The sequence below is a fragment of the Phalaenopsis equestris genome, unplaced genomic scaffold (genome assembly GCF_001263595.1).
Source record: "Phalaenopsis equestris unplaced genomic scaffold, ASM126359v1 Scaffold200907, whole genome shotgun sequence".
NCBI classification, from domain to species: Eukaryota; Viridiplantae; Streptophyta; class Magnoliopsida; order Asparagales; family Orchidaceae; genus Phalaenopsis; species Phalaenopsis equestris.
This window is the reverse complement of record NW_018220703.1, coordinates 71,935-80,208: the sequence shown is the minus strand read 5'-3', so window position 1 is coordinate 80,208 and position 8,274 is coordinate 71,935.

The window sequence follows — 8,274 nt, the reverse complement described above, 5'->3', positions numbered from 1 at the left end:
TGGCCGGCCGACCAGGGGGAGGCTGCTAGGAGCTCAGGGAACCCAGGGGCATATGTCACAGCAATTTAGTGCAATAATACCTAATTTTGGTAAGGATATCTTAAGCACATGCATTTTTGGAAACAATATCCCTTGATTTGGGGAACCTTTGATCCATAGCTTCATTTAGGTGGTTTCATGGTGTTTGGACTGGTCACTAAGTCCAACTAATGACTGTGATGGAGTTAATTTGGTGACTTTAGGGTGGTTAGGTCACATTTATTGCATGGGTCCAAGTGGGTGCAAATGACCAATTCTTGGGTTTGGTCTAAGCTAGACATGTCAATTGGCCAAATTAATTGTTGAATTTGGTGTAGATGATCATAAGGAAAAACTTTGGTGAAGTATGGAAGTAGTTTTGAGCTCAATTGAAGGATCAATTTGAGGGAATTTTGAATTTTAGTCAATTTGGTCATGTTGGGCTAGGCTTGGGCCTAGCTTAGGTTAGCCTTGGGCTAAGTCCAAATTGATTATTGTAAATATTCAATGGGGACCCTATGAAGAGTTTTCAACATTAATTGGATGTCAATTTTGTGGGTTAAGGCAATTAATTGGCTGAAATTTGGGGACTTAGCCAATTTGGGGCTAAATTTGGGAATTTTGGATTTAGGCCAAAATCAAATGGATATGAGGCTTCACCAAGGACAATTTATGGTTGATTTTGATGTGTAGGAATTTTATAAAGATTTTTCAACAATAATTGGGGCCATTTGACTAGGCTATGGGTTCAATTTCGTAAGATTAGGTCATATGGTCAAAATTGAGGTTTTGACCTAAATCAAAATTGGGCTCAAATCATGGGCCAATTCAGCTTGGATTTCTTTTAGCTTGGCCATATCAAAAGTGAATTTGAGTTTAGGATTGAAATTGCGGTCAATTGAGATCAAATTGATGGACATTTGAGTTGAATTTGGGGAAATTTGGGCCCTTAAAGGCAAATTTGGGGTATTTGGTTAAAGTTGGTCAAATTGGCCAAATTGGATCATGTGGTAGTTAAGAAAAATGAAATTGGTAATATTTGGATTTACTGAGATTTTATGGGAATTTAGGGAATTTTTTGGTATTTTGGGCTATGGAGGTGTATTTTGGTAATTTGGGGGTGTTTTAGGGGTAAAAGGCCAAGATGGGTATTTTTGGCAAAGTTGAGGTACCAAACATCATCGACAAGACATGGACTAATGGAAACCCCATTTTGGGTCCTCTACATAGTGGTTTTAGCCAAACCATAGCCCTAGGGCTGGTAGGTTTAGGGGACCATCTACACGAGTATCCCAAAAAGATCAAGGGACCTAGGCTAGAAATTTGAGTTTGGAGTTGGAGTGATTGTGAGTGCAGATAAGTGTAGTGAGTGCCTCAGCTCCAGACCATCACCCAGGGTCAACCTTAAGGGAGCAGTCTTAAGGGTGACTCATCTTGAGTTTCCCCCATAGTGACCCCACCTACTAAGTATTTAGAGGTTAAGACCAACATGTGGAACTTCAAGTTGAGTAGAGAAGAGTTGTGAATTTCTAGTGGTGAGGGTGCCTTTTCTAGTTTTCTAAGAATAATCAATAGGAGAGTCCTACGGCTAGACCTTAGGCTACTAAAGAGGAAAAACTAAACCTCAACCAAAGGTGAGGTCAACTCAACCACTTTATCTTAATTAATGACAAAAGCCAAGGTTTCTTCACTGCCTCTACGAGAATTAAACAAGGAGATCCCTTGTCACCAATTATCTTTATTCTTGCTATGTATTATCTTTCTAGGCTTCTAAATCAAATGTTTGTCTCATCTCCTCATTTAGCCTATCAGCATAGATCCAACATTGGTGTGAGTCATTTGTCCTATGCAGATGATATCATCATTTTCTCCAAGGCTACCAAGAATGCTGTGAAGGCTCTTTATCAAGGACATACACTTTTAAAAAACATCTGGTATGCATCTTAAGAATAAAAAATGTCAATTTTTTACTAGCTCAAACACTCTTCCACTGATTAAGCAATGAATTGCACAACACACTGGGTTCAGCAAGGCTTCTCTACCAATCAACTATCTTGGTGTGCAATTAATCAATGGGAGAACCAAGCAAACTCAATTCAATGGTGTTATTGATCAATGTTATTGATCAAATTCAAAAATAGCTGCAATGTTGGACTAACTACTTCCTCTCTAATGGGGGTAGGATCACCCTCCTTAAAAGCATATGAACTTCCATCCCTTCCATCCCTTCCTATGCTCTTCAAATGCTTCAAATGTTTATCATGAAGAAAGGAACTCAAATAAGGCTAGGCAAAATTTTTAACAAATTTCTGTGGGTTGGACAGAAGAAATAATTCCATTGGTTAGCATCAAAAAAACAATGTAAGTCTTTACATGCACAAGGTTTAGGCTTTAAAGATTTTCAGCAGCTCAGTGTCATCGATCTTTGTAAACTATGGACAAAGTTTAGAGCACAAGATAGTCTCTGGGAAATTTTTATGAAGGGGAAGTACTGGAGGACAGTACATCCTATCTTGGCTAAAAAGAAAGTGGGTGATTCCAGGATGTGGACTAAACTTTTGGAGGTCTGACATAAAGCTGAGGATCTATTTATTTGGGAGCTTGGAGAAGGACAAGTAAATTTTTGGCTTGATAATTGGGTTTGGAATGGGAAGAGACTAGACACCTCCAATCCAAACTCAGTGACAAAGGTGAAGGAATTCTGGACTGATAATCAATGGAATTGCAATTTGTTGGCTACCATCCTAACTGAAGAGCAAATATTTTGGGTTAAGAAAACAAAAATCAATCTTGTACAGAAAGATAGAATCATTACTAGATAGGCTTCCTCACAAAAAATGTATGCTTATATTTTCCAACAATTATATAAATTGAAACCTGTCAAGGACCCCTGCCGAGTGGGGGAAAATGATTTGGGGAAAGTGGTTAACACCTTCCATGTCTTTTTCCTACCGGCGGCTATGGAAATCTTTACTACCTATTGATGAAATTTTGAAGATGAAAGGGCTTATGGGACCCTCATGCTGTTATTTGTGCAGTAAAGCTAAAGAAAGTCTTGATCATTTGTTCTTTTCTTGTTGTTTCTCTCAAAGAGTATGGTCTGATCTGCTAAAGTAGCTCAACATTGATACTCTGAAAGTCAGCTGGCAATATGTTATGGGGTGTTGGATGGAATGGTTGGATGCTAAATTAATAATCATTCCTTGTGTTGTTGCCTGGTTTATATGGATGTCCAGAAACCAAGTAAAGTATGACAACATCAAACCTAAGGGAATGGCTGTGGTTTTAAATTGTACTTCACATTTGCAAAAGATTATAAAATATAAAAAATTTCCCAATATTTTCAAGATTTGGGTGCCCAATGGGAAAAATTTGAAAGTGTCCAGGCCAACTTTGGTCCTCTAGAACCCCCCTCCTAAAGGGTGGTTGAAGGCCAATACAGATGGGAGCTTCTATAAGGAGGCTGCTAGTGTGGGAGGAATCATTAGGAACTCTCTAGGAAAGTGCATTTTGTACTTTTCCTCTCCAACTTGGGCTAATGATGCACTTGAAACTGAAATGATATCTATTTATTGGGCTCTCTACCCTGCCAATCAATGCAACATCATAAAATTGGTGGTAGAGTCTGATTTCATTAGCTATATCACGATACTGAAATAGGAAGTAGCTACCCCATGGAATGTTGCTAGGTGGACTACTAAGATCATAAGTATGTTAATCAATATTGATGTAAATTTCCAGCATATCCTAAGGTAAGGTAACATTCCAGTACATAGTTTTGTAGTAAAGGGGAAAGATACTGAAGATATTGCTGTTGGGACTATACCTTCTTCTCATTTAGGTCTCCTTCTTCATGGGGACAATTTATCCATTCCTTATCTTAATTGTAGGGATTGATTATATATATACACACTGGGTTAGATACAGAGTCAACTATATATACTTCCTACAACTTTCATAAACATCAATATATGATCTAACTTGGATAGATGGGAAGGGAGTGGTTTGAGTGTCTTTTCACTCATTTTGTAATCTAGTTTTCATATTAACATGTAAGGAGCCATAGATAGCTCTTTTTCTCAAAAAGGAATATATATATTATATATATATACATTTTTTGAAAGGGGAAAATTATATTGCAGAAGAAGAACAAATTACATATCTAAGATAGGGGACTTGCAAGAGGTCACCCTTTAATAAGAAGGAAAGAGAAGGGGAGGGAGTAGTGGATACTAAAGTGGTATCAGAGTGACTTGCAACTCTTGCTAGCCAGTTAGCAGGTTTGTTGCCTTCTTTGTAATTGAAGGTGAGATGAAGTTGACACTATTTTTTAAGTTCTTGAATGGGTTTGAGCAGTTGGAGTAAGTGCCAGGGAGGAGATAAGGATCCTCCAACCAGCTGGAGAAGCAAAGAACAATCAGTTTCAATCATTATATAAAACCATTTCATCTGAATAGCAATGTAGAGTGCCCACAAAAGAGAAGTTTTTTCAGTTTCAAGTGCATCTTGGGCATGCATAGGGCTATAGAAAAGTAACTTGCAGCTGCCTGTGTAGTCCCTGAAGATACCTCCAAATCCAGCACCCTGCCCATTATAGCTCCCATCTATGTTGGCTTTGATCCAGGGGTGAGCGGGTTTGATCCAAAAAACTTTGGATATCTTTACTGTTTTTTTGTGTAGAAGGACTAGTATTATAGAATATTTCAAGGAATCCCTTATGTTTAATAAGCTTGGTTAAGAAGTTTTTACAATGTAACATAGTTAGGTGAGAATTTGGAGGGTTGTCCTCATATTTGGCTTTGTTTCTGGCCATCCAAATGAACCAAGTGACCACAAATGGGATGGTGCTTAGATTAAATTTATCCCAAGTATTCCAGCAATGAAGTAGGGAAGCCCAATCCAGATTGAAGAGATTTATCTTCAGCACTTGGACCAGTTCTGATCAGACCCTTTGTGTGAACATATATTGAAAGAAGAGATGGGAAATTGATTCTTCAGCTTTGCAACACAGATGGCATCTTGAAGTTCCTCTTAGACCCTTAAGCTTGAGAATATCTTGAGAAACCCTTAAGCTTGAGAATATCATCCACAGGGAGAAGCTTGTGGAAGGTTCTCCAGATTAGAAAAAACATAGAGGGGGTGAGATATTTGTTCCAAGTAGTTTTACCCCATTGCCCTTTCTGCCAGTTGTACCATTTCTAATAAATAGCTTTGGAGATGCTATGAAGCTTACTAGCATTAATCACTAAGTTGTCTTGATGTTCTCTGTTGAATGGGATTTTAGTGATACAGGCAGTAGCTGTTGGATTAAGCAAAGTCAGCAGTTTTGCCACTGATTAGGATTCTCCATTCCAGCAATCAGACACCAGCAGGTTAGAATCAAAATTTGTTGGTCTTGGTGTGAGAAAATCTTAAGGGCATCACTGGTCAAGCCAGAAATGAATTTTGCCTTGACCAAGATCCCACAGGAATGTGTTTTCAGCCTTTTAGCCAAAGTTTGCTCATACTTATTTGTTGCAGGTGATTCAAGCTTTTGAAACCCAAACCTCAAGCAATGGTAGGCTTAGTAATCTTTTGCCAGCTAGCCCAATGTAATTGGTTCCTTTGTCCAGCCCAGAGGAATCTATTGAAGCTTCTTTCAATTAATAATTGGGTAGACTTCTTCATGTTTGTAACTTGGAGGATGTAGGAAGCGAAAGATGTGAGAAAGCTTTTTAATAGTCTAATTCTTCCACCATTGGAGAGGAGAGAGTTTGTCCAGCAGTTGTGTTGAGCATTGATTTTAGTAAGCACAACAACAAATGGTACCCTTTTGGTTCTACATTGATAAGTGGCACCCCAAGATAATGAAGAGGGAGAGTAGCAGTGGAAAACCCAGTAAAGTTGCCAATCCATTATCTAGCTACAGGATTAGTAAGTTTGCTATAAAGGATTTGACATTAAGAAGTGTTGAAGGTCATACAAGAGATATCTTGAAAATTCTTCAAACATTTGTGTAGAAGCTTAACAACATTTTTGTTGGCTTGGGAAAATATAATGATGTCATTTGCATACATCACATGTGTGACCTCCGTAGTAGATGTATGGTGAAATCTGGCATAGGATTTCTGTGAAAGAGCTTGATCCAGCATTCTGGAAAGATAGTCCAGGGGGAAAATAAAAATAGATGGGGAGAGTGGATCTCCTTGTTGGACCCCTCTGGTAGCAGAGAAGAAACCATGGGAGGCAAGATGGAATGTGAATTGAATTGCAACCATCTAGAAATGAGGGTGCAGAACTCTGAAAAGAAATTGCTGGCTTTGAGAATTTCAAGAAGGAATAAAAGGCCATTGGATAGTATCATAAGCTTTACTCAGATCCAACTTGTAAATGAGATTGCCTGCCCAACAGTGATGATCAATATCTAGTAGTAACTCTTGTGCCAGTAAAACATTTTCAGAGATGGATCTGCTCTTAATAAATTCTGTATTGTTGGGTTTTATTAGGTGGTTTAAATGGGGTTGTAACCTTGCCACAATGATTTTGTTGATAAGTTTGTTGAATACAGAAGTCAAACTAATAGGTCTATACTGATTCTAGTTAAGGCAAATAGTAGTTTTGGGGATGAGGACATAGCTGGAGGAAGCTAAGTAATTGGGGAGAGGGATACCACTGAAGAAGCTTTGGATAGCATTAACCACATCTTCGTTGATAATGGGCCAGGCTTTTTTATAAAAAAAGCAGCAAAGCAGCTGTATATCCATCAGGACCAACAACTTTGAAATTATCAATAGTACTAAGGGCCTCCCAGATTTCAGATTCAGTAGGAATGAAAGAAAGTTGAAATTCCTTTGTATAAATAAGTTATTCCTGGAAGAATTGAGGATCCAAAGGTGTAAAAGTGAAATGAGGTGCAATGAGGAGATTTTGAAAGAATTCTACAGCATTCCTTGCAATATCCTGATAATTGTTGATCCAACATCCTTGAGCATCTTGAATCTTATGAATGTTATTACATTTCCTTTTGTACTTGATGCAAGCATGATAGTATTTAGTATTCCTATCCCCTCCCATAAATCTATTGATGGCAGCCTTCTGTTTGAGAAACACTTCCAATCGTTCAGTGGCCAAAAGAACCTTTTTAGCATTTTCGATCAGTGCAGCTTCACTAACATTACCAGTCCCAATTTCAGCTCCCAGGGATGCTAGATTTTTCTCAGCATTCTCCATTGCTTCATAAACATTCCCAAAGCAATGCCAATTCCATTACTTAAGATAATATGCCATCTTTTTCTGCAATTGCCACAGTCTAATAAGGGGATTGGATTTCGGTGAAACCTTCCAATGCTCTTTAATTAAATTTAGAAATTGAGGGTGGTCAGACCACATGTTTTGAAATTTGAAAGAGTTATGACTTGTAGGTGGGTTGGCAGTGATGGAAATAAGCAAAGGTCTGTGATCTGACCCTACTAAGGGTAAGTGATGTACAAAGGTATTTAAGAATTCCTGAAACCATTGATCATTGGCCAGAAACTTGTCCAATCTTTCCGAAATCTGTCCTCTCTTTCAGGTAAAGCAGTCTCCTTGGAATCCAAGATCAAAGAGTTTAGCAGCTTTGATGTTGTCACTAAATTGTGTCATCTTGAGGAGGTTAGGAGCTCTTCCCCCTCTTTTTTCAAAGCTTTCAACAACACAATTAAAATCTCCTCCTACTAACCAAGGGGAGGTTATGTTGTTTCCAATTTAGATAAGCTCTTTCTGAAGAGTTGTTCTATCATTTTTGTTACACCCAACATAGATCACAGTGATGAGACCTGATTTTCCAGCAGCATCAATCTTGAAGTGCACAAATTGAAAGTGGTCCAACAAAATAGACCAAGTAATTTCTTTTCTGAGAAGGATCCAGATTTTATTCTTACAGTTGTAATGATGGGAAAAACCATGGAATTGGTTTAGGATTTTTTTAGGATGTTTATGAACCATAGGTTCTAGGATAGCAATGCACCATAATTTTGTGTTTTTTGTTGAGATGGAGGAGTCTTTTCAGGGAGAGTGGGTGAGCCACTCCCCTAATGTTCCAGCAAAGTAAATTAATCATGATGAGATTGTTTGGATCTTCCCCTTGTAGATCTGGTAAGGGAACCCCTTTTAGAGGAGTAAGAGCTCCCAGCTTCTATGACAATAGTACGTCCTTATGGATCAAGAGCAGTTTGTTTCTTTTTTTTCCTGGCTTTTGGAAACTGCCATCCCTCATTTAATTCTCTATGAAGGGTATCA